The sequence below is a fragment of the Ursus americanus genome, chromosome 15 (assembly GCF_024610735.1).
Source record: "Ursus americanus isolate L20-20 chromosome 15, mUrsAme1.1.p, whole genome shotgun sequence".
In the NCBI taxonomy this organism is placed as follows: domain Eukaryota; kingdom Metazoa; phylum Chordata; class Mammalia; order Carnivora; family Ursidae; genus Ursus; species Ursus americanus.
Window position 1 is genome coordinate 5,034,849 of NC_142141.1, and position 25,923 is coordinate 5,060,771.

Sequence of the window (25,923 nt, forward strand, 5' to 3'; positions counted from 1 at the left end):
AAAAATAAATTAAAAATAAAGTAAAATTTATCCAGAGGAGAAAAATTGGAAGGAAATAGGTCAAAATGATAACAGTGTCTTTTGTATGTTAAGCCTAAGCATGATTTTTTTTCTTTGAACTTATTTAACAAATTTCCTAAAATGAACATGTATTGTTTTTCCACAATAAGAGAAAATAAACTAGGAGGAGATAATGCTAAGTGAAATAAGTCAAGCAGAGAAAGACAATTATCATATGGTTTCTCTCATCTATGGAACATAAGAACTAGGAAGATCGGTAGGAGAAGAAAGGGATAAAGAAAGGGGGGGTAATCAGAAGGGGGAATGAAGCATGAGAGACTATGGACTCTGAGAAACAAACTGAGGGCCTCAGAGGGGAGGGGGGTGGGGGAATGGGATAGGCTGGTGATGGGTAGTAAGGAGGGCACGTATTGCATGGTGCACTCGGTGTTATACGCAACTAATGAATCATCGAACTTTACATCAAAAACCAGGGATGTACTGTATGGTGACTAACATAATAAAATTTAAAAAATATTATTAAAAAAAAGAGAAAATAAACTTAAAATCTGAACTAAAAATAATAATAAATTGAGTCACATGACATATGAAGCAGAAACTGTAATTCTGACAATATCCTACTGATTTATTTTGCATTCCCTATAAATCAAGTTGTCCTGCAGCTCCCTCCCCACTCACTGCTTCAGAGGGCCACGCAGTTGCTGAGCTGTGAATTTCCAACAAGATTTGTAATGGCAACAGCAAGAAAACCATTCTGAAAGTCAGGCTTTGTTGAGAAAGGGAATCTCTACATTCCAAACTGCTTCCCCTGCAAAGGACACGTGGTGGTCTGAACATATTAGCTATATTTAGAGAAAAGTCGGGATTTGACAGGAGGGGAGCTCTCCAGGTTTCCTGTCCAGCAGGAAGGAGGAAAAGCCCTTCTGGTCTGGAGGACCAGAGACAGATGCAGATGAGGCCGGATGGTGCCTGGCCTCTGAAAGACCCTGCAGCCCCACCCCTGCCTGGGCCTCGGCCAGGGAGGGCCCAGCAAGAGAAGAGAAAGCCCAGAAAGCCCGGATACATGGAGGGGAAGGGAACTGCTCTGGGCTGTGTTCATGTCCCTTCAAAGTCATAGGTTTAAGTCTCAAAATGTATCTCAAATGTAATTATATTTGGAGATAAGGTTTTTAAAGTGGTTACTGCATTAAAATGAGGCTATTAGAGGGGCATCTGGGTGGCTCAGTCAGCTAAGCGTTGACTCTTGGTTTCAGCTCAGGTCGTGCATAATGTCAGGGTCGTGGGATCCAGCATGGAGTCTCAGCATGGAGTCCGCTTGAGCATCTTTCCCCTCCCTCTCCCTTCCCCTCCCCCTCTGCTCCTCCCCCCACTTGCGCTCTCTAAATAAATAAATCATAAAATCTTCTTTAAAAATATGAGGCTATTAGAATAAGGCCCTAATCCAATCTGACTGGTGTCCTTATAAGAAGAGGAAGAGTCAGCACAGGTATCAGTAAACAGAGAGACGACCCTGTGAAGACACAGGGAGAAGGCTGCCACCTGCAATCCAAGGAGAGAGGCCACAGGAGAAACCAAGCAAAACAGAAACGTCACCTGGCATGTTAGGTGCTCCTAGGAATGAGTACCAGTGAACCCACACTGGCCCGCAAGGTGGGGGGACCAGGGTGCATCCAAACACTGACACCTCACCACTGAAGGAAATGGAGAGATCAGAGAATTCACTAGTGGGTGCTGGCGTGACCCACAGACTGGCCGGGAAGGGTGAGCAGTCCCAGCTCCCTCGGCATGACCCAGTCAGGGCATCAGGGACCAGGCCAGATCAGCCACACCACAGCAGGGCCCATGGGCCGGCTGCAGCAGCAAGTCCCCCACGCTGCCCCAGGGCTCTGGGAGCATCCCCTAGCCCCTGGAGCGCCCCAGGAAAGGGTAGGAGGGGACGAGAGAAAAAAGCTCTGAAAGACTATTTTCCCTCCAAGAGACTGTTTTCACTCAGAAGCATTTAAGTTACCTTTAACTGACAAGTGTGAGGGTTTCCCACCATATTTTTCTGCACCCCTGAATTGTTGTGGGTTCATTTCCAACCAACCATGGTGTTACTGACGGTATGAAGTCATCCATAAAGGAGACAGCAGGAAAAATGACCCGCACCTGGTCAAAGCAGGGAATAAGCCTAACGCATCCCAGCACACAACGTGAGCTGCCTGGAAGTTCCGTGCAACCGAGTGCAGTTCCAGGAGCCCTACAGACGCTTGGGTAGCACGCACCCTCTCTTGCGATGTGGCACGGACCCCAGAAGCCACATGAGATGAGGTTCTGGTCTGTCTCACCAGAGGGTGAGTTCCAGCCTAACGGTTTGGAGGTCTTCCTGCTTTTTTTCCGTTTTTAAAAGAGCAGATGTTCTCCTGGGAAAGAGATATTTAGCTACCCAAACAAATCGGAGAAGTGGAGCAATGGAAATAAACCAGGCATCTGCCTGCCACCGTGGCAGTGCCCGGAGGAATCACATTAGCTGGAGGGGAACATCCGGCGGCCCCGGGAGGGCTGCGCTGCTGGGCGCCGTGCCTGCCCCCAGCAAATGGCGAATACGACTGTCTTTGTTCTGGTTCTCGATGTGAAGGGCGGTCTGTGGGGCTATTTGTCTAGTGTGTTGACTCTCATAAAAGACATTCATAAATTTATTCTTAGTGCCAGGGGTGCTTACCGGTGTCAAAGTGGAGTCTTTTCAGACAGTTGCTCCATGTTAAAACAAGCCACTCCGATGCGTCTATAAATAATTGTCTGGGCTTCGTTTAGCTAACAAATGGCTTTTTCTCTCTCTCCTCTCTTTTTAAAATCAACTCTAAGATGATTTCATAAACAACGGGAGGAATTTCCCATTAATATTAAAGTGTGTCTGGGTTGGTCATTTTAATAGAACTTTCCAGAGGGAACAAGCAGTCCTTCCATCTTGTCCACGTGAAACCTGTTCCCTTTTCAGAACAAGACATTTGGCAGCTCGGTCTCACGAGGACTGTTCATAGCTCCCAGCCCTCTCCCCTGCCCCTTCCCATGTCCATCTCTTTCAGTGCTTTGGCCAAAAAGGAGGAGTGCCCTGAGGCTGTGGACAGCAGCAGCCCGAGCCAGTCAGGAGAACCTATCACCACCCCAGGCCTTCAGGGTTTCTACTCTGACCTCCGATCTCTAGCAGGCCACCACCCATCGAGGACAGGAAGGTACAGTTATGGCTGTCTCTGTTTCATTGATATATAGAACTATCCCCGTCAACCCCCTGCAAAAAACAGTGGCTTTAAAAAAGGCAGAAATATATTTCTCTTTTACATACAAATAGTCTGGAGATAGACAGCCTACAGTTGGTGTGGTGGCTCCACACTGTCACCTTCTGTCTTTGTATTTCATCATCCTTGGCATGTCACCTCACAATCCAAGATGGCTGCTCAAGTCCAGGCATCGTGTCTGCATTCCAAGCAGCCAGAAGAACAAAGAGGAGATGAAGGGTCTCCCCTCCCATTTATGGTCATTTTCTGAATTACTACACAATACTCCTTATACTTCAGAGGGCAGAATTTAGTCAGATGACCTCACCTAGCTGCAAGGGAGGCTGGGACTTGCTAGGCAGCAATCCTTCGTGAAAGGGAAGAGGGACATGGGAAGTGTCATCTGTGACACTGGCCATCTCAGCCTCAATGATGACTGCACCTGACTGCTTCCCATAGAGGCCTCCAGTTCCTACACTCCAACTCTCACACAGTCCTGCCTGCTCTTTCTCTAAAGAATTTCAGTTCTCACTTATGATGAGCACTGGGTGTTACATGTAAGTGATGAATCACTAAATTCTACTCCTGAAACCAATATTACACTATATGTTAACAAACTAGAATTTAAATACAAATTTGAAAGAAAGCAAGCAAGCAAGAAAAATAATTTCAGGTCTCGTATCCCTCTTCTTGAAAATTCACTTGCTATCCTTTATTCTTTCTTTCTCAGAGCTGGATTACAAGAAGTTGGACCACCAGACTGAATTCAAACTTCATTCTCAGCCATTCAGGACCACATCTTGCCTTAAACCCCTGCCCCATGAGCCTTCTCCTTTGCTCTGAAGATCTTAAAACCAGGAGTGGAAACTGTCCCAGGAAGATTCCTGTAAGTGCAACTTGAAAGCAAAACTTGAGTCTTGCATCATTCCTGCTTCATTCAGGGATCAGCATAAATCTTCCAGCCTTTATGGTCCACCCTAGAGAAGGTGCCAAAAGCCAGGGCAGGGCAAAGCCACTCCAGCTGGGATTAACAGTGAGCCCCATTGGCGGATGAAGCCACGGCCTGGATAGACCTACAGACACGTGGACATCCTGCTTCTCAGGTCCTTCCTGGATACTAAGGCCAAACCACAGCCTGGACCCCACACCTTATCTGGGACCCCAAGCGTGGCCCCTGCCTTGCCACATGGGATTTCAGTAGACCACACGTGGCCTGTATTAGCTGACCTCCTGGTGCCCTCCTGCGCTTCTGGGCCACTCCAGCAGTCCAGCTCAGGGCTTGACTACACTCCACACCAGTGTCGTTACTGCCAGTGACAAATGCTATCAAGCATCAAGTGTCAGAACAGTATCTTCTGCATGAAATCCTCCACCCACACTAGGTGGGTCACATGAGTAGAATGAGTGGTAAAAGAATACCCTAGCAGTCGTCACAGAAAGATAAAGTAAGAAAACTACAAGTAGGAATGGCAAGGAAAAACAAGCTACAAAGCAGTCTTTCTTAAATTTCATTCAATGAAATAGCAGTCACACGCAATGTTGATAGGTGTTCCCACCCCCAAAAGCATGCTAAGTTTGGAAATTGCTACCACTAGAGATTCATACCTTAGCAAATTAAAGGCTCTGAGAAGGCCTGCAATAAAAAAGCTGTTTATTTCCTTATTTGGCCCAGCATTTCCTAAACCATTTAACTACCCCTTTTTCTTCTGGAATGTCTATTAACATCTCATGAAACCAATGTTCATCAGAATATTGAATGACACAGTAATGCACTGAGGACCACAGCTACTTCTCTGGTTCTGGAATCCAAATCACCAGCATTCAAATCCCTGTTCTGGCACTCTTTAGTGGTATGACCTTGGGCACATTACTAAATCTCTCTGTGCTTTGATTTTCTCATCTGTAAAATGGGAGTCATAATAGCACCTGCTTCCTAGAATTGGTTGTAAGGAGTAAGTAAGTTAACGCATGTGGAATGCTTAGACAAATTAGGATAAATATCAGTGGTAATGATGAAGAAGGTGATGGCGATTATAATGATGATGATGATGATGACAACCCCGTACACAGGAACACTTCCCCCAGCTTCCAAGGATGCGTCACCCAGGGGTCAAGATTCTGATTAAAATCATCCGTATGCTTCCAACTTCCAGCACAGGGCCTTGATGCTCCAAAAGCACCTGCTGGGTGATTAAGCAAGTACAAACCAGAATCATGAAGCAACAGACTCTTTGGACAGTGGCTACAGGTGCAAAGCAAAGCAGAATTTCCCCCCAAGGAACAGAGCCACATTGTCTTCCCTACCATGCACACGGACCCCTAGCTACCACCTGGAGAGTAGGACAGGAACCCCACATCTCGCGCACGCTCTCCCCTGGGCTGGAATAGCACACTGGCACCTTTCTATTTTATTCAGAGCCAATTTAATGATCTACCACATAGCCTGGAGTAGGGTCAAGGGTGGCTAATTGAACCACACAGATCCTTGATCTTGGGGAAAGTGAATAGGAGACTTACAGAGAGAGTCAGCAGCTGGGGAGGGGGAGGAGAGAGAGAGGTCGAGAAAGCCAGCCACAAGCAGAAGCAATGAGGTGTGGACAGGCCAAGTGGCAGCTGCAGGCGCTGCGGGAACCCAGATAGAAGCACCTTGCTCGAGCCACAGCCTTTGACAAGGTGGCAGCCACAGTACAGATGTGAGTCAAGGAAGTCTCCCCTTCTTTGCACCAAGTCCTGCTTCCTGCCCAGCACTGTATAACCTCCTGGCCTTTTTTAGCCTTCCATGCACATATCTCTGCATTACACACGCATCACACACGTGCCCATATTGTACTTCAATGGTGATAAAGCCACTTAGCCTCTGAAACCCCTAGCCAGCCTGGGCTCAGTCCTGCCGTGGGGAATGGAGGAGGGAGCCCTGCCCAGTTTGCGGGCCACTGCAGCAGGAGGAAGCCCAGGGGAAATATGGAGCCCCCATCGAGGGTGCACGAGTCAGAGGCTTCTCTCCTCCAGCAGAACGTGCCCCTGGCTCGCTATTCTGTGTCATTAAGGCCAATGTCCTCACAGCCTTCCAGACTCCCACTGTGTGGCCCTATCCCACTCGGCTACCCAGCTGGCCCACTGCCTGCACACAGACCCTGCCATTCACTTGGCTCCCTCCGCCCAGCCCCCTTTCTCTTCCTAGAACATTCCAGACACTTTCCCAACTTTTTTGCACTGGCTATTCCCTCTGCCTGGGATGCTTTTCACCCAGATGGCCACCCTCCTCCTTCAAGTCCCTGCTCCAACCCTGGAGCAGGCCTGGGGAGGCCCTCCCTCAGATGCCACCGCGACCAGTCACCTGCAGCCCCCGCCCTTGCCCCTCACGCTGCTCCAGCCCTTCCCCTTTCCAGAGCGCTAGCGTCTTTCCGTAGGTGAGATCATTGGTTGGTTGTTAGGTCCATCGTTTACTACCTGAACCCTACGAGGGCAGCATCTTAGCCTCTTTTAATCACCAGTACATCTCAAATGACCTCTAACAGGCACTCAGTAAAAATTACATGAAGGGACACAGGGATGGATGGGCGCAGAGCAAGAAGCGATGAGTGACTCCTTAGGTAAAATGGGATTTCTCGTTGTCACAGAAGTTAGGGGCTGGAGTGATTTCATCCGGATATTAAAGAAAGAGGTAGAGGGGGCGCCTGGGTGGCACAGCGGTTAAGCGTCTGCCTTCGGCTCAGGGCGTGATCCCCGCGTTCTGGGATCGAGCCCCACATCAGGCTCCTCCGCTGGGAGCCTGCTTCTTCCTCTCCTACTCCCCTGCTGTGTTCCCTCTCTCGCTGGCTGTCTCTATCCCTGTCACATAAATAAATAAAATCTTTGAAAAAAAAAAAAAGAAAGAGGTAGAAATTTGGGTCACTGAGCTGGGGAGAGGGGTATCTAGAAAGTGATTTTCCCCAAAGCTACTAAGAGTGATTTCCTCTGGGGCTGAGATTATGAGTAACTTGCATTTTATATTTTATATGTGTGTAAAATAAATATAAATACATGTAATAATAGATAATAGATAAGACAAATACTTTTATATTTTATATATTTAAAACATATATATATTTTTTAAGTTTATATGAGTTATATATTATTCGATGTTATAATATTCCTACATATAACTTTTATAATATTAAATTGAAAAGCTAAAGTGAATGAATGCACACCACATGCCATTCCAGGAGACTCTGGCCGCTCAGATCTGAGCCCCAGGTTCCAGCCTCTGAAGTCCGGGACGGTCCCCATGAGCATCAGGAGAGGGCAAGAGGTCCTTGGGGGGTAACCACACAGTCCCCCAGGCCTGGCTTTGGGCCTGAACCCCCTCATTAACCTAGTCTCCTCTCCCTCTCCCTGACGTTCCTTGGGAAGGCACACGCACACACATCTCCAGGGGTGAGGGGGCCTGGGCCTAGCCACGCAGAACATTAGAGATTCGTTCAGAGACAAGCGTGTATCGCAATCAGAATTCATCCTAACACCCTTACTAGAGGCCTAAGAGCTAAGTACTCTCTTCCACTGGACCTAAGTCTTCCCAGTGCCGCTGGCAGCCATCCTCCCACCATGAGGACAGTACCCGCCTGAGGATGGAGCCAGCGCAGAGAAAGAGGCAAGAGACAGTGAGAATCCCGGGTGTACCATTTGGACATCTGGATGCAGCCATGCCTGAAGCTAGACCTATCCCGTCCTGCTCAGTGTGATGAGCTAATTATGTTTAGCTCAGTGTACTTGGACCCAGTTAACACAGGGACCCTGCAGATCCAGCCCCGGGTGTTTCCTAGACTCTTCCCCATGGGGAGGAAGGGTGCTCATGGGCTCTCAGCAAGAACACGTGTGGTAGCATTCTGTGAACAGAAGAAACTGCAGGGCTAGACAGTGTCTCTGCTGCATCCAGACTACACCTCTACCCCAGTGCCTCTTGTTCTTTCTGGTACCCAGCCCCCGTGTGCTTTTGTTTACAAAATCCTGAGCTTGCAAAAAGTGTGTGGGAGTTTACATTCCTCTAGGTGGCCCGAAGCCAATGCCTGAAAGTCGTGGGGGTATGAGAGCCTAGCTCTCTTGCTCAGAACCAACTCTGAGAGGTAGATTACACCCCAGAGTCCCCTGCAGGATGGAGCTGAAGCCACCCTCGTGCATTCTGTCTAAAATCACTCTCCTGCTTGGCTTCAGGTCCTGCTTCCCGTCCCTAACTGCCTTCTCTCGGGAGCACTCACTTCATATATCAACCACACACAGATCCTCTGAGGGACGTTACTTAGGACACCAGCGCAAACAGGCCAGGCCAGGTGCGCTCTGCACACCCCCGAAGAGCAAGGGGTCATGGTGCCTGGAGGTCATCTTCCCAGCAATGCTCAGGAGACCGCCTGCAGAAGCACAGGCTGCTGCCTTCCGCCTCCTCCTGGCAGCCACAGAGCAGTGAGGAAGCTGCCCCCTGCCCAAATACCCACCACTGGGGCTGTCACACAGGAAGGGAAACTAACTTGGCTCCCTGACTGAGAAGAAAGACAGTGGGGGTGACACGGGCCACTCAGGCACTCAGGCTTTCATCCTCCTTCTGAGCCCTGGACTCAAGGCACCAAGATTCCTCCCCTCTTCGAGCTCTCCTTGTCTTACCGCAGTGCCTCTAGAATGGCTTCTGGAATGGCCTCTGGAATGTGCAGCAGTCACCAGGTCAACTACCACAGTCCGGACCCAGAACTCCACCAGGCAGCTCTCCAGACCCATCTTGGATTGGTCCCCCATACAATGGGCACTCCGATTTCATCTACTCCTGGGGGCACAGACAGCCAGAGCCCAGTTTCTTTTGCTGCCACTAGATAAACTGTAACTCAGAACTCCAGAGAAAGGAAGCCCTCAACTCTTGGCCACTCTACAGTGCCCCTCCTAAGTTTGTGGACAACCTGACCACAGGAAGTGTGTAAGCCTTGTCCCAGCATTGAGCACAGCCACTTTTGTCTTCTCCAGAGCCACTCCCCCTCCTACCAGCAAGAACCTCCTAGACCATGTCATTGTGAAGGTTCCATGGGGAGCCTTGGCCACAGTGGTTGGTTGGGGGTGGATCCATGAGCACAGCCAGGCCAGTGAGACCTGATGGGAGACTTGGGGGATAGGAATGTTTCCTTTCTGTTGGATGTGAGGCTAGGAGCACTTAAGCCTACAAATGCCAGGAGCCGCCATGGGGAGGATCTGTTTAAGAGTGAAGTCAATGCATTCCCTTCCCTGTTGATAGGATTTTGTTCTTGTTGCTTTCTTTTGGTTTTCTGCTTAAGCCAGCATGAATTGGACTTTTTCTGTCACTTGCACCCAAAAACACAGTAACTAAGAGAAATACCAACAGATAAAGTATGAAAGAAGAAACTGCCTCCCGCAAGAGCTCTGCCACTCATTCGTCATCTGGCTTTGGTCAAGGCCCTAACATCTAAAACAAAGGGGGTGGAGAGGTGACATACATCTCTTCCCAGGCTCTGAGCAGAAAACACTAAGTCTGCTCTGCCTTGACCTTCCACAGAATTCTCTTCAAAAGCTGGGTGTGATACGCAACTAATGAATCAATGAACAATGCATCAAAAACGAATGATGTACTATATGTTGGCTAATTGAGATTGTTTTTAAAAGTCTAGTTCAAACCTCTGGGAACCCTGCCCCTCTCTCCCGAACCCTTGGGAATTCCTCCCTGCTCTGAATTTCTGCAACACTTACCTGTCCAAGAACCACTCACTGGTTCTTACACTGCCTTGATATTTTTAGACCACAGTCCATGTATATGTGCTGGGTCTCCCCAAAATTCCTAAGAGTAGCTAAGACATTACCATATTCCAGGCCCTGTGCTAAACCCATTACGTGCAGGCTCCTATATGACACTCACAGCTATCCTGAAGGTACAGGATGGTTATTCTCTCATTATCCCCACTTTAAAGATGAGGCACAGAAGCTCAAAGAAAATAAGTCACTTGCCAGCGGTCACCCAGCCAAGTATCCCAGGACAGGGATCCAGGCAGTGCAGGTCTGTGAGTGGAGGGGCAAGGGCCCTGCTGATGGCTTCCCCCCAGCCCCCCGGTTATGTCTGCTCTGCCCAGCCCCATCCCCTCTGCACAGAGCCCTGTTCACCACTTGGCCCGGAGAGGAGGCCCCATCCCCAGGGAATTCTGTGAAGCCTGCTGACTAACAGATGAGTGATTCTCCCCTTGGAACAGAAGAAATACACTCCAAATCAAGAGCTCACGCTGTCAGTCTATAACCAAAACAATCCATACTCTAGCTCAACCCTGAGCTGAGCCCCCAAATTAAGTTTGTTATCAAAGAGTAAAACAAACCAAAGTGGTTCCCCCACCACCACCCAGGGGGGAAAAAATAGCAGACAGGTTTGAACCTGGACTAAAACCTGAGTATTTTCTAAGACCACAGAACAGGCACAAAAATCAGACATCAAAATGTTCTGTGCATGGAACCAATGTTCATCCAATCCAAATTCTTTATTTGAAAAGACATTCAGGAAAGAGCATTTTACCCCCCTGCGTGGCTCGGTGAAGTATGTAATAGCGTTCTAAGGAACACTGTGTGAAAAATGGAGGCTGGCTTCTTTTTAATGTGGCAAAAAAAAAAATGTTATTTTATTTTAACCCTCTATAAAGATGACTATGAGACTTTCAGAACATTGAGTTCCCTTCACATTGACAAAAGCATTTCAAGGATTGATCTATTAGAGTAATACAGCCTAAAAGCACCAGCTGGGTGGACCGAGCCTTGAGCACAGGCACAGGACTCTGGGGCTGTGGTCAGCAGCAGTCAAGGGCAGGTATGGCTCCCAGACAGCCTGACGCAGCCCACCTGATGCTAGCCATGGAGGGGCCCTTTGCACGTGTCCCCTTCTAGAAGGCCTAGTGCTGCACAAAAGCATCTAACACCAAATTTCCTGGTCCGGAAGAAAGTGCCTGGGCCAGCAGGACTGTGCCATTCTCATTGCAGCTCAGCCTCTAGATGAGCTACCTTCAGGGTCCCAGGGCAGGAACCGAAGGGCCTGTCTGCTGAGAGGCCCCCCAGCTGTAAACACATGCTGACATACCATTCCTAGGGCCTGAAGAAAGAAAATGCAGAGGGGAGAATGGGAAGCTAACTGAAGGGGGGGGGTCACCACGACCAGCTCTACACACCATCACACCAGAAACATGTGCAAATGATCCTTCCATTGACCAAAGACCAACCATACCTGTTTGGAAGACCAAGGGCTTCCAAATGGCAAACAGTAGTTACTCTGGAGTATGGGACTGCAGAGTGGGAGGCAGAGAGAACGCCTTTATTTTACACTCATATCCACCATTTGCAACCTTCCTAAGGAACATGCATACATTGCATTTACAATGTTTAAAGGAAAGGCTAAAAATGGGGCTTCTGGGTGGCTCAGTCAGTTGGGCGTCTGACTCTTGATTTCAGCTCAGGTCATAATCTCAGGATTGTGGGATCCAGCCCCGTTTAGGGCTCTGCACTGGAAAGGGTGCTTGCTTAGGATTCTCTCTCTCTCTCTCTCTCTCAGTCTCTCCCTCTGCCCCTCCCCCTTCTCTCTCCCTAAAAAAAAATTAAAAATTAAAATTAAAATAAAGGCTAAAATGCAGATATATACACACACCATGAGCTAAGCATGTGGTAAAGGCAAAAACCACAGAGGGAAAGACTGATAAACTTAACTGCATAAAACTGAAAATTATCTATTTGTAAAAAAAGAAATTCCTTTATCATAAAGCTATGATAGGAGGGGGAAATATTTACAATAAATAAGCAATTCATAAAAGAAAAAATTACAAGTAGCCAGTAAACATAAATATTCATCACCACTAACAACTGAGGGCACATGATGGAAATCAGATCAAATTTTTGCTTCCCAAACTAGCAAATATGTTTCAAACTTTTTTATAATATTTGTTGATAAGAGGACAGACAGGCAAACAACCTCAATCTTGTTCACTGAAGGATAAATTCGTTAAACCTTTTTGGAGAGCAATATTGCAAAACCTATTAATAACTGTTAAAATATGCATAAACTTTGACACAGAAATTCCACTTCTAAGCATTTATCCCTAAGGAAAATCATCATAGCTAAAGATACATGTATTTGGATGTCAAGTGAAGCATTGTTTATAAAAGCAAAAAGTTGGAAATAGCCTCACTGTCCAAACAATGAAGGACTGGTTTAATATATTACAGCATTATACACATGGAATAACTATGCAGCCATTAAAATGATGATAAAGAAAAATATGAAACAACATGGAAATGTTCTTGATACAGTCAGCGGAAAACACTGATTACAAATAGTTTGTACAATATGAACTCACTTGCATAAATAAAGATAGGTGTGTATTTAAAGATAAATTGTGTATTTAAAAATTCAGTGCTGATATATATATATATCAGCACTGAATTTTTAAATACACAATTATAGGCTATTTTAATTTTCTCCTTTATGTTTTTCTGCATTTTTTATAATTAAAAATCTGTAGCTTTTAATTTAAAATACCAGTGCTGAAACACATCCAAGAATCATTCTCAAGTAATCAATCAGGAAACAAACATCTTTAAGTCAACAAGTTAAGAACCAAAGGCATATCAAACAAGATAAAGTAGTATCAATTGTTCCAAATAAACCCTCCAATTAATTTTCTGTCTTTTTTTGTAAGACCACAGAATATGAGTTCATACAGATGAGGTCATTGCATTGCAAAACTTGCTGGACCAGGACAACATTCTAAAATCATAACCTACTCTTACCCACAGAAAAGAAGAAAAGAAGCTTTCTCCCTTATTTTCCAAGAAAAAAACAAATGCATCTTTAAAACTCAAGGTGGAAAGGCAGATTTCACGGGGCTCTGGTAGCACGACGGCTTGGTTGACCACTGATACTGCTTTGTGCCAGTGTGAAATTCAGATTTTTCAAATAAAGAAAGGGGTCTGCTTGAGGAGAAAATGCCATGTGCAGGCTGCAAAATAGCAATGTGCCATGGCAAGAAAAGAGATATCAACGAGGGGAACTAGAGAGCCTCGCTGTCCCCTGGAGCCCTTCTAGGGTTAGCAGGCACACACACAGTAGCTGCCCAGGAAATACTGGCTGGATCGTGCTGATTTCACTAGGTTTGTCTCTCAACTCCTATTTGACCTCGCATCCTCAACCAGAAATATTTTCCCTCTCAGTGGAGGCCAGCACAAAACACTGAGGCCACAGGACTAAGACAGGTAGGACCATACAATATCTCAATGAAGTGGAAAGTTAGACACATGAGAAAAGGGTCAACAGGATGTTAATGGCTTAATCCACTGATGTCTCTTCTCCACTGTCTCTACAGAGTCCTCCTAAGTAGGCATTTACCTCCAGAATACTGAAGCCAAGATTGGCGAATTCATTAATTACTCCTTGTCAGACACATCCATGTGCTGGGAAGAAAGTCTCACTGTCCAGTCATGTCCTCTGGGCAAGTCAGAAAGACTTTCACAAATGAAGTTGTCCTATAACCTAATGAGCGACTATCTGCACACCAGAATTATGTCTCCTGTTATTGTATTGTGGGTCTTCGCCAGGATCCAGACAAGAGCCCCTTCTGATCTTTGACCTCCCATGGAGAGAGAATTTCATTCCTGATGTACTATTTTTTAACTGAAGAATGGGATTGTAAAAGAAATTTATCTTCACTGGCTTTTAACCACCATGGGGATTCTTTCCGCTGTTTGTGCATTTCCTACCAACCAAATCACAGACTGTTCAGACGGCTATGAGCACAGGACATCGTCTCGCTTGGAAATGATGTGCAGCTAAACCTCTCTTCACCATCATTCCCCCAGAAGGGGGTGTTCTGTGTTCTTTTAGAGACCTGTCTGGCGGCAAGCTAAAGAAAAAATTTCCTGAGAGAGAGATTTCATACACGAGGTGGGTTCCAGAGGTTTTTGGAGGGGATGGGATGAAAGTTGGTCCAGTGTGAAGACGCTGAGCTCCCGCGGCGTGTAAACGATTGTGGAACAGGATTACGCTACTACGAGAAGGGTGCGAGTCCCGAGCAATAGCATAAAGGAAAAGGACAGAAAAAGGCCTTCTGTCCAGAGCAGCGGGAGGACACTCCAAACCAGACATAGGAAAGTCAAAAACTTGACCACATCACTTTGTCCCAAATCGGGATGCCCGTATTTCATCATCAGATGGACTTGGTAAGCAACAATCTTTGAGCGTAAATTATTTAAAAACCACTTTACTAAAAGAATAGGGTTTGTTGTATAAATGTTCTTTGTCAAATACATGACGCTTGCCATTTCGGGCTGGAAATGTGGTTTATACTATTTATATGGAGATTTATGTAACTTTCAGATGACTTTTGTATATATTTGTCAGCATCTGCTCGCTCGAGCTTTGCATATGGTCAGCACTGAAGATATGTTTGCTGCATAAAGAGAGAAATGAATGGCTGCCTTTGGAAAGCAAACATTTCCAAACATTTGGCCACCAAACTGGGGCAATGCTGAAGATCTGATAGGATACGAACCTGATCCCCTGTCATACAACCTGAAGGATCCCATCTGCAGATCTCCCCCTGAAGAAGACAAAAAAAGACGTAAACAAAGGAGAAAAAGAAGTGGACGCGCTGGGCAGTTTAAGAAATTGGGAATAATGTTCATTTCCGAGCTGATACCCAGTAGGGGCAAGCACTATCAGGTTTTGACTCTGAACGTCTTTCCACGTCCTCCCTGCCTCACACGCCATGCCAGTCCGGAGCAAATGAGTCAGCTCGTCACCGGGCATGCCAAACCCAGGACTGCGATAGTCCAAGGCCGGGCCACAGATTAACTACTGACTCTTCTCTGCCAACTCCCCTACCGTCTCCGGGGCGAGACCCCGAATGCACAGAGGATTCATGGAAAAGCCTGCGGTGGTCCATACTCCCACCCACCCACCCAGAGCTAGACGGCCAGAGGGCAGTGGGCCGGTTCACCACTGCAGAGATGCAAGATCATTTCAGATAGGGCTTAGATGAAAATTCATTGTTAAAGTAGTTATAAATTTATTTAGATTATTTATTTCCATTTCCCAGGACAATTACAGCCAAGCCACGAAACATTGCTTCAGAGAGACGAGCACTTCCCAAGGTGACGCCGCACAAGCTTCCCTTGCAAACACAAGTCTGAGGCAGGGGTGTAGTTGGGGAACAAGACGATGCAGCTCTCACTCCTGGCCTTTGGGGAGTTTTCTTTGTTTTCAGGCTTCCCCCTTCCGCTGGATGCCCAACGTCCTACAGATACACACAGAGTTAAGCAGTTAAATAGGTTTTGGACAGACTGCAAACGGAGAGGTCTAAGTGCATCAGGCCAGGAAAGGTTCTGAGAGGGTTCGCAGCTACAAAAATAGCCTGCTTACCTTTGCTTAACCTTTTTTCACATCATGCGTATTATTATCCCACAGGACACACCTTGCAAGTTACTGCTCCACATTTTCTAAATTTTACCTTTGGGCAAAATCCAACCATGAAAAAGCTCAATGTTTGGGTCAGAGTGTCTTGGGTTCTGGTGTGATCGTTTTCATTGGAAAGGCCTTGCTTACCTGGCATCTGCCTCCATGAGGGAATTTTTTGGTGACATGTATAAAACTCCCTGCTCCGTGCATTACAGAGCTGTGGAAAAGAGGTCCTCGACTTCCTCACAGTGTTTTCTCCATGAGAGCCCGGAGGAGAAACTTCTACTCTTCTATAATCAGCCAGATGTTTGGTTCCAGCAAGAACTGTGCTTCTGCTAAGTGAGCTGGCTTGGGTCCGGGTGCTGGACAGTGTGAGGTCTCTTAAAGACCCTATTTCCGTCTTTGCTTTGGCCACCGCTGCACTCAGAGCCAGATGTGTGGCTCATCTTCAGAAACAGCACGGGACTTTAAGGCTCAAGGGTCTGCATACAAGTCTACCCCCGGCAGGCTCTCCTGTGTCACCCCAGCTCCTCTTCACTCTCACATCTGTCTTTACATAGGTTGTCCTGTTGTGTTCTGTGAGTTCACCCCAAGGTCTCCTAAATGAAGGAGGGATGATCCATAGATCTTTCAACCCTTCTCTTCCCTCCATGAAGAAGGAGCAGGGGAGACGACGTGGGCCACAGGGTGGGAAAGGCCTGCCTGCACATAGAAAAACAGACATCGTGCTTGTCCCAGGGAGAAATGCCATGCATTTTTACGTTGTGTGCTTTTTATACTTATAGTAGATTTTGGTTTTCTGAAACTATTTGGGTGTAAATCACTGAAAGAGGTGTTTGTATATTGCTTGTCTATTTTAGTTTGGGGAATTTTTTTTCTTTAATTCTTGTGTCCTTACAACCTGGGTCTACATGTAGCCCACCTAAATAAAAATCTTAAAGTTGAGGCACTTCTCTGAAAATCCAGAAGCCAAATCTGGCCCTTCTTCTCTACTCTCAGCTGATGGCAACAACCGGTCCAACTGGATGGGCGATTGACCAGCTGAAGTCAGCATCTTCCTGGCCTCCCACTCTCACCAGACCCCTTACTGCAACCTCCCAGAGAGGGCAGCCTTCTTATTTGTAGTACTCCTCCATATTAGGGGTAAAGGGAGGCGCTCTAGATTTTCTTCTATGGCATCAGGAAACGAGTATTTCCTCGCAGATGCTATGCTTGGACGCTTCTGTGCATAAAGATGAGTGGAGTTCTCTCCATTTTACCAACAAGAAAAGCCAGACTTGGAAAATGAACTCACTTGAGTTTGCATTTCAAGCTTTCAGTCAATCCCTCAGCAAGTGACAAGCGACGGGGACATTGGGAAGGGTGAGAAACAAAACATTCGGCTCAGAATTCCAGGAGCTCTGACAGAAAGGCAGCATGAGGTTAAATTACGGAATGCTTTTGTCAATGTCCCAGCCCTTCATGCTTCAGCTCCCTCCTGCATTCCAAAAATTCTCTGTCTACTCCATCTTTTCCCTCCCTAGAAGACTGCCAAGAGGCCTCTACATCACTCTTCCCTACTTGTCCCAGATCTCCTAATGTGGTTGGCCCCCCAGGCTCTGGTCTTTGTCCTTCCCTCCCTTCAGCTCCCTCTGGCCCTCTTTACAGTAAGGGGCCCTGGCAGGGGGGCAGGGGGGAGGTGCAGGAAATGTGATAAATTCACTCATTCTAAGGCAACTATGCCGGCCCTTTGTTAACATATTCCTTCTCTCAGAGAGAGATGCATTTTTAAAAGACACCACAGGGAAGCACCCACACCTTGACTCAAAGGAACAAAATTTCTTCGAATGCAGGGCATTCAGGCAGTTAGCAGGAGGCTGGGGAAATACTCTCTCAATGGCAGCAGGCTTCCTTCCTGGCACCCTGACTGCCCTGCCATGGGAAAGCCTCAGGCCCCACACTGCAGGGTATGGGGAAGAAGAGGAAGCCCATCCCTGTGCCCTCCACCCAGCTCACAGTCACCTTTTAGGGCTGGTCTATGCAAGGGACAGAGCCGTCACTGATGGAGGCTAGCCCGGAGGTCGGGGCTGCAAGAGTCACAGCCTAGAGTAGCTGCCCTCACTGGCCTGCCTTGGGCCAACCTGAGCCAGACCCAAAATAGCCCACTCTTCCCCAGGAACCAGACCTGCCTCCAACAAGCAACTCATCAAAAGGCCTCAACCTCATCGGGTCCCTGCGGCTCACTCGTGCTCTGAGCCGCTTGGTTTCCTAGTCCAGTTGAGCTTAAGGCCGGCAGCCTCCTAGCTGGACATCCAAACTCCCCCACCCCCTAGTGGAGAGAGGAAAGCTGTGCGCCTCCCAGCCGGGCTCCAGTCCCCGCGCCGCAGAGTCAAAGCAGCCCTCCACCAGCTGGGTAGAGGGGACTACTGCAGAAAGGAGAAGGAGGCCCGGCCAGGCACATTTGTTCCTCCCCAGGCTTCCCCTGAGGGTCTCTGATGACCTTCACACAAAGTTTTTCTGGCCTACCCTGATCACGCCGCGTCTGGGACTATGAGATGTCAAATATGTAAATGAAAATGGAAAAAGTGTGCACTCGCTCTCTCTATGGGAGCACGAGGAATTAGGGGAGGCTTTATCTTCCATAATCAGCCAGATGTTTGGGCTGGCTCGGATTACACAGGCCCCACAGAATGCTGCAGTCCCCACGCAGGGTAAATCGCCTCACTCAGAGGCCCGCATCACCTGCCCTGTGATTGTACCAGCTCCAAGACCCCAAGGAGGCTAATACTCTCCCCAGGCCAAGAGCCAGCTCGACACTCCATCTCTGGGGCTTAACCTCTGACACACTTGACATGGGGAGGACCTTTGTGTTTGGTTTGGGGGTTTGTTTTTGGCTTATTTGTTGCTTTTCCATAAACTGACAAAAATGTAAGAAAATTCCATTTTCTAGAGTTCCTTAGCTAGATGAACATTTGTGCTCAATGATTCACTCTGATGCAAGGCTTCAGTGACTGGGACAGTGACAAGATGCAGCCTGCCCCGAAGAGAGGAGGGGCACACAAGAACATTCCAGGCATCCACCAAGTCACCTGTTCCTTCAACATGCGCCAGCCTGGCCGTTAGGGTGGGAAGGTAAATAAGTCCCCCAGATACGGCCCTCCAGAAGCTCCCCCAAGTACAGTGAGGGAGGCAGATGGTGGGGGAAGGGCACAGGATTTATGTGCCCTGATGGAGGAATGAACTACGTGGTAGAGCAGCTCACAGGAGATGGCATTTTGTTTGAGTCTCGAAGAATAAGCAGAAGAAATGCCCTTCTCAGGGATCTTTTCAGAGGCATCCTCTTCCTGCCACAAACGTCTGTTACTGACTCAGTGCTCCAAGGCAGGCCAAGATGCCTTTGCTCCCATTCCAGCCCTCAGCCATGGGTCCCTAGAGAATACTGCTGGCTCATGTGTCCCCCCTCAAATGACCACTTCCCCTGGATCAAGAATGATGTGGGGCAAACACTGAAGCCAATTTAAAAGTTAGAACACTTCACATGAAACTAATCCTGAATTTTTCTCTTCTCCGGAAAACTGGAAGATATGACGATCCTGGGCCCATATTCTGGCATGGCAACTCTAGGCCGGCGCTGAGCGGGCGCTGCCCCCATCCCATAGTGCATGCACTAGTTTGTCCTTCCTGTGTAAGAAACCACCCCAAATCTTAGCGGCATGAAACAATACTCACTTATTAGCTATGAGTATCTGCAATTTGGAGTGGGCCCAACTCAGTGTTCCTTCAGCTGGTCTCGCCTAGGCTCACACACATGGCTGTGGTCAGAAGCTGACAGGTGTGGGATGGGATACCTCAGTTCTCTTCTGCATGGCCTGTGCAGCAGGCTAGCTCCATGCTCTCCCATCAGGGAAGAGGGCAAGCCCCAATACGCAAGCATTTTTCAAGCCTCTGCCTACATGCCTTTTATTAATGTCTCATTGGTTGAAGCAAAACACGTCAGTCAGATTCAAGGGTTACCTAAATACTTCATCTCTTGACAGGAGAAGCTACACGGAGGCTACGCCTATTTCTCCCATGGCCTCTCCAGTTCACCATCATTCCTACCTCGCAGAAACTGGGGGTCAGGTGCCGTCTCTCCTTTAACTTGAACTCCTGGTTTTCTTACATCTGGTCTTCCTCAAAACCTCACTATACCTGGAACCCTTTAGGGTTAAAGAAGTAAACCTAAAACTCCGATCCTATGACTTGGCTCAGAACAAGCATGCCTGACCTTTCCACTCGTGCACATGGGAAGGCAAACTGGATTTGATGAAAATAGAACCCAGAAAGAGGATCCAAAGCTGTGGGTGAAGGCTATGTTTGGTGATGCCAAAGAGAGGTCAGGATGGCCAAGATCCCAAGTGGTGAATGACAAGGCAGAGAGAACATGAGGAATGCTGAGAGAGTCCAGAATCTGTGGTGAGAAAGTCACGTCCACAGAAGAGGCAGGGTACGACATAGTGCGGGGCTGGCAAGGTAGCCCCCAGAGGAACTCACAAAGAATCAACTGTAGGCAAGAAAAGAAGAGAAAACTTTCCTTTCACGGGTAATTAGCAAACTGGCTCTGCAGCCGAGCGCTCAGGGGCAGCAGAGAGCCAAGCCCGGCACGCGCAGGGAAGTGGTGATGCCACTCACATTGGCAGGTCGTGTGGGGAACCCAAAGGATTGCAACACAGGATGCTCGGGGATAAAACCCAGTCTCAGCGAGCAGAAGTTCCAGTACATAGTACAGAACATCTCCAGATGACGCAGGAGGATGGCCAGGGAGGGCTCATTCAAGGGGTGTGGTGGGGGCGGGGGAGGGGGGAGGTAAGGGCAAGTTCTACCAGAACTAATAACAGCACCTGCCACGATGAAAATGGTTGTCCTCCTCCCCTTTTGCTCCCTAGGATACAAGTGTATCTGAAGTTAATAAGTGTCTTAAAAGACGACACTAGAATTCATATGCTAAAATAGATATTGCAATGAAGAACACAACACCCCCATGAAGTATTCCAGACCAAAATGAATGAATCCAATCAAGCCTTCAGACTTAACTTCTAGGATACAGGAAATACTGGGGACAGAAGAATAGGTAAAGAAACACGATGAAGAAATACTTTGTACAACTCAGTCAGCCTAGCCTCTCATCAGAGTAATTTTTAAAAGGAGAGGGAGGCAGTAGACTGCTCTAGACTGAGACCAAAGTATATGCAGCAAATGCAGTGCAGGAATCCTGACTGGATTCTACTCCCTAAAAGATTAAAATCACAGCCATAAAACCATTCGGGAGACTAATGGGGAAACTGTAACATGGATTGCACATTAGATATTAGGAAATTGCTGTTTCTTAGGCATGCTAATGATACTGTGTATAGGTAGGAGTGCCTTCTGAATTTAGGAGATACACGCTAAGGTATTTAAGGTCTGTGCCTGTTAGCAAAATGTTCTCTCTTGACTCCAGACTCACTCTTCTATACTTGGCCCCTGATGCTGGGTCTGGGACTCTGCAAACCCTATGATAGGCTCTGCCAAAAGGGGGCGCTAGAGAGAGAGAGCCTGCAAGGCTGAAGGCGGAAGAAGGGATTTGCTCCCTCCTGTCTGCTTCCTGTTCCTGCTCTGCCCTCAGCGATGCTTCCTCACCCTAGCGGCAGCACTTCTTTCCTTTTCAGAGCTCTGAGTCCCAGCCCCACAGCTCAGAAGCCAGCGCTGGCCAAGTCGCCTCCCCTCTAGCTTCTAGTTTAATAATCCCAGCCTTTCACCTTTATGCCACCAGCCGTAAAGATGGTACCGGCTTCCTGAAATGGCCTCCTCCATGACTCCTTAGAGCTCTCTTCCTATTCCTTCAGTTACCTGGTTATAACTTTATGCCTCATTAAGTCATGAGAGTAAATTCTCTCCATTCGAAGAGGTGTGGTTTCTCTCTCCCAAACAGGTGAAGTGTCACAATGTTTGCAACTTGCTTTAGAAAGATTCAGCCAAGAGAAAAAACAGTATAGAAACACAAATGCATGTACGTATGGCTCTAACAGACACGCAGATACACAAACTCATATCGAGACAAAGGCAATAGAGACAAAATTGTTGAATCTAGGCGATAAATACAGCAGTGTTCATACTGGACCTTCAACTTTCTGCGAGTTTAAAATTTGCCATACTAAAATGTTGGGGAAAAAAGAATAAAAATCCCTATATCGTGGTATTGTTAGAAGTAAGTTGAGATACCAATTAGGAAAAAAAAAAATTGCTGTGCCATTTTCCCAAGTACATCTGCAGTCCCAAAAGCCATTTACCCTGTGAAAGCTTCAGGTCCTGCTGGGTAGGCCCCTCTCCTCTCCTTGACAGAGAAAGTCCGCGGGTGTGTGAGCAGTAACCTCACGCCTGCCCACAGGCACTACACCTGAAGTCACCCACAAAGGCCCTGGCTGGGCAGAGAAGCCAGGCCTGGGGGGCTTTCACACACGATGCCTCAAATCATTCCAGTGGAAGAGAATCTATGTCTTTATCAAAGAGGAAGAGGACCTTCCACAAACTCCCCCGACAAATCACTTCGATAGTTAAGATCGTTCCCAGCGGTTCCAAGTGTCCCACTTGAATCCCTCACACTCCAGATGAAATCCCTTCTCCTTGCCCTTTCCTCCCACAGAAGCCCCTCTTTCTATGAAAGAAGTCTTGCCTATCCCTTATTAAATTACCCTGCACCCGTCTCTTGGCAGAACACCATCACTGTTCTCTCTCTCTCTTTTTTTTAAGTTAAGTTTTTTGGTCCAGCTTTATCGAGACCTAACTGACACACAACATGGTATCGGTTTCAGGTGTATAACATAATGATCTGACGTATGTACAGACAGCAAAATGATCACGGCAAGATGTTCTTTCTTCGACACTCTCTTGCTTTTCCTCCAAGCCTCCAGCCACTGGGCCACGATGAAAAGCTAGCCTTTCATTCAGTCCTGATCCTACACACACATCGTGTTGGGTTTCCCCCTGTCATTTCTGGGTGGTGTTTGGTTTGCTTGATATCACTGAACAACCAATCTGTTTCCCACCACAGGTCATCTATCCTGTATTCCTTCCTCCATCAGCTGTGCCCTCACTTGATCTGATTTTTGGTGAGCGCGATTGGTTTTACCACCTAAGAAAAACATCTGGCTACCTCAGCCCCAGTTAAATTTCACTCAGACAAGGAAGGTGTGTGTGAATTCTAAAATGACCTTAAAATAGAAGGCCGGGGAGCTGCCCTCCCATCTCTTCCAAAGCTTGTCATAGGGATGACCATGAACCTGGCGGCACTGGGATGAACTAGCAGGCTCCACCCCAGGAAAGTGGGGGATCCAAAGTCTACGACCAGTTGGCCCTAACGACTCTGTGGTTTGCTCTGTTGTTTCCTACGTCTGAAACAGCTTCTCTGTCTTGCCTACCTCCTAAAAGCCTTCTCCTCTAGTGAAGTCTGGCTCGACTGTTATATCCCTCATAAAGCTTTCTCTATTTCCCCCGATGAGAAAGCAAATGGCCAGTCAACACATGAGAGACGCTCGCCCTCACAATCAGGAAAATGAACATTAAGACAATACGAGAACACTTTTCATCATTGAAATTGTGTAAAAACAAAATATTGAGCAATACCAGACATCAGAAAGGGTGTGGAAAAATAAAGATGTTCATATCCTGTTTATTGGGCACTACGCTGGTGGAGCCACTGTGGAGAATAAACTGGCTGTATGTAGTAAAATGGTAAACATACACACCTCACGAGCAAGCAAATTCCACTTCTTGTCACTCACCCTTGGAGAGCTACTCCTTCTACAAATGCACCAAGAGCACTGACAAGACTATGCATTGAGAGTTGCTTGAAATAGGGACAAACGGGAAGCAACCTAAACATCCATCAATAGGGCAACAGATAAATAAGCTACTATGCAGCCCTTCTGTGAAATACCAGGCAGTGAGTAAAAAGAATATAGGAGCTAGAATCTGCATGGCAAGGAGCATGTCAGTGTGCAGAGCTTGGTCTCCATTCCCTATTAAAAGAAACCAGAGCTCCTTGGAGAAATGGCTCACTCTGGGGTTGAGACGGGGTAGGTACAAGATGAGCCTGGAACATTCTGTAATGCCAGAAAGTAAAAAAGTACTAAAAAAAAATGATGAGTACATGTCACAAGGACACAGGAAGGGACTTCCACCGGGCAAATGGGAGACAATTTGAGCACCAAAATAATTAAGGATAGTAACAAATTAGAGGCCATTAAAAAATTAGAACCCGTGAGTCCACAGTAAAGAGGGAAACAAATACAGAGGGGGGGGGGAAGGAGGGCCCTGGCTTACAGCAGAATGCCAAGCCCACGGGTGTACGTGGAGGGATTGTTACAGCTGGATAATCATCATTTTGCCACCATCATAATACAGACTGGCTCGGGCTAGCATCATCAATGGATGCTAAATCTGGGGAGAGATACTGATGAGGAGCAGACTGCCTGCAGAGTCTTAAGTGTCTCCCAACAGAATGCATATTAGTTGCAAGGGGAAAAAAACAGTAACTTCATGGGAGACAAATGGGACAACCCCTTGACCAGGCGATCAGAATGAACATCACCAACAAGGGGCGGGCACCACGTGTGCCGACGCGGCACCCTGAGAAGGACTCACCGCCTCTACGATATCCCAGCTGAGAATGCAAGCCTTGCATCCACTCGTCAATCTAGTCAGGGCAGAACATTAGAAAACCCCAAAAAAGAAACAGTCCATTTCGTAAAAAGGTGCCTTGTATTCTTCAAAAGTGTCAATATCATAAAACGCAAAGAAAGACTGGAAAAAATGTTCCATCTTAATAAAAGAACAAATAGACATGACGACTAGGACAATATCTGATCCTAGATGGCAGCCTAGATCGCAGGGAGAAATACGACAAAGGGCATTATTGACAAAAAAATGGAAAACTAACTGACAAAAAATGGAATATAGACGATAGGCTGCCTAAAAGCAGCATATCAATATTAAATTTAGAGACACTGATAAGGACTATGGCTATTTAGGAGAATATCTCTACTCTTAGGAAATATACAGTGAAGTATTTAGGGGGAGAGGAGCATAATGTACACTGCTTCCCCTCAAATGATTCAGAAAAGAAAACCACATTACACATATAACACGTGTGTATATACATTATATATACACAGACAGATAGCAGATAGGGCAAAACATTAAAAGGTATTTAAAGATTCTTTGAACTATTCATTCTATTATGCAACTTTTATATTTCAAAATAAGAAGTTATCTTTTCAGGGGCTCCTGGGTGGCTGAGTTGGTTAAGCGGCCAACTCTTGGTTTTGGTTCAGGTCATGACGTCAGGGTCCAGGGATGGAGCCCTGCGTAGGGCTCCGTGCTCAGCAGGGAGTCTGCTTGAAGATCCTCTCCCTCTGACCCTCCCCCTGCTTGCGCTCTCTCTCTCTTTCTCTCTCAAATAAATAAATCTTTTTTAAAAAAAGTTACTGCTTCACAAGGAAAAGTCGTTAAAAAAAAAGTGTTGTGTTCTAGCATGGAAAGAGCTCCAAATATACTGTTAAGTGAAAAAAAATGTGCAAGATAATTCACTCAGTGGAATACTTCCCCTATTACATCCATTTGTACCTAAATAATACACTGAGAAAGGCTTGGAGGGATACATCCCGAACTGATCACACGGTTTACCTTTGGGGAAGAGGAGGCCAGGCTCAGCAGCTATACTTTAGCTTGTCTGCAGCAATATTCTTACTCCTGATGAGGGCATTTATGAATCGGTCACACAATTAGACTTCACTTTTTTTAGAGGTGAAAGTTGCCCTCCTCTCAATTCCCATGACAAAGACCGCGGCTCAGGTTTTCTGAGACAATACTCATTTCAAGTTGAGCCCCCTCTAATATTTGACAGTCTATGAAATGACCTGGTGTTGGGATATGGGAAATCTGGTGAGTAAATGGCAGCAATGCGGGGTGTTTGGGGAAGACCCTGGGCTTCAGAGTCAGATAGAGCCAGTTCGAACCTTGTCTCCCATCATTCACACACGGTACATAATCAGGCAAGAGACAGACCTCTCTAAACTTCAGTTCTCCTAACTGTAAAAAGGGAACATAATACCCATAGAGCAGAGTTGCTGGGCTTTAGGTACCATGTACCAAATTTGTGTGTCTTAGCAGGCATCTAAGACACCAAGCCCCTCCCAGAGCTGGCAC

General features: G+C 47.0%; 1 long non-coding RNA gene across 5 annotated transcripts in view; it reads right to left on the minus strand.

Annotated features, from left to right (window-relative positions):
- LOC123788638 (uncharacterized) overlaps positions 1-25,923 on the minus strand; it is a 149,055-nt gene that overhangs the window by 71,911 nt on the left and 51,221 nt on the right. Inside the window, exon 5 of one of the 5 annotated variants that reach the window (XR_006778556.2) lies at positions 15,263-15,559. The exons of the other annotated variants lie outside the window; for them this stretch is intronic. This is a non-coding gene — a long non-coding RNA (uncharacterized LOC123788638). Of the gene's footprint in view, positions 1-15,262; positions 15,560-25,923 lie in introns of those variants that run through there. 5 annotated transcript variants of the gene reach the window in all.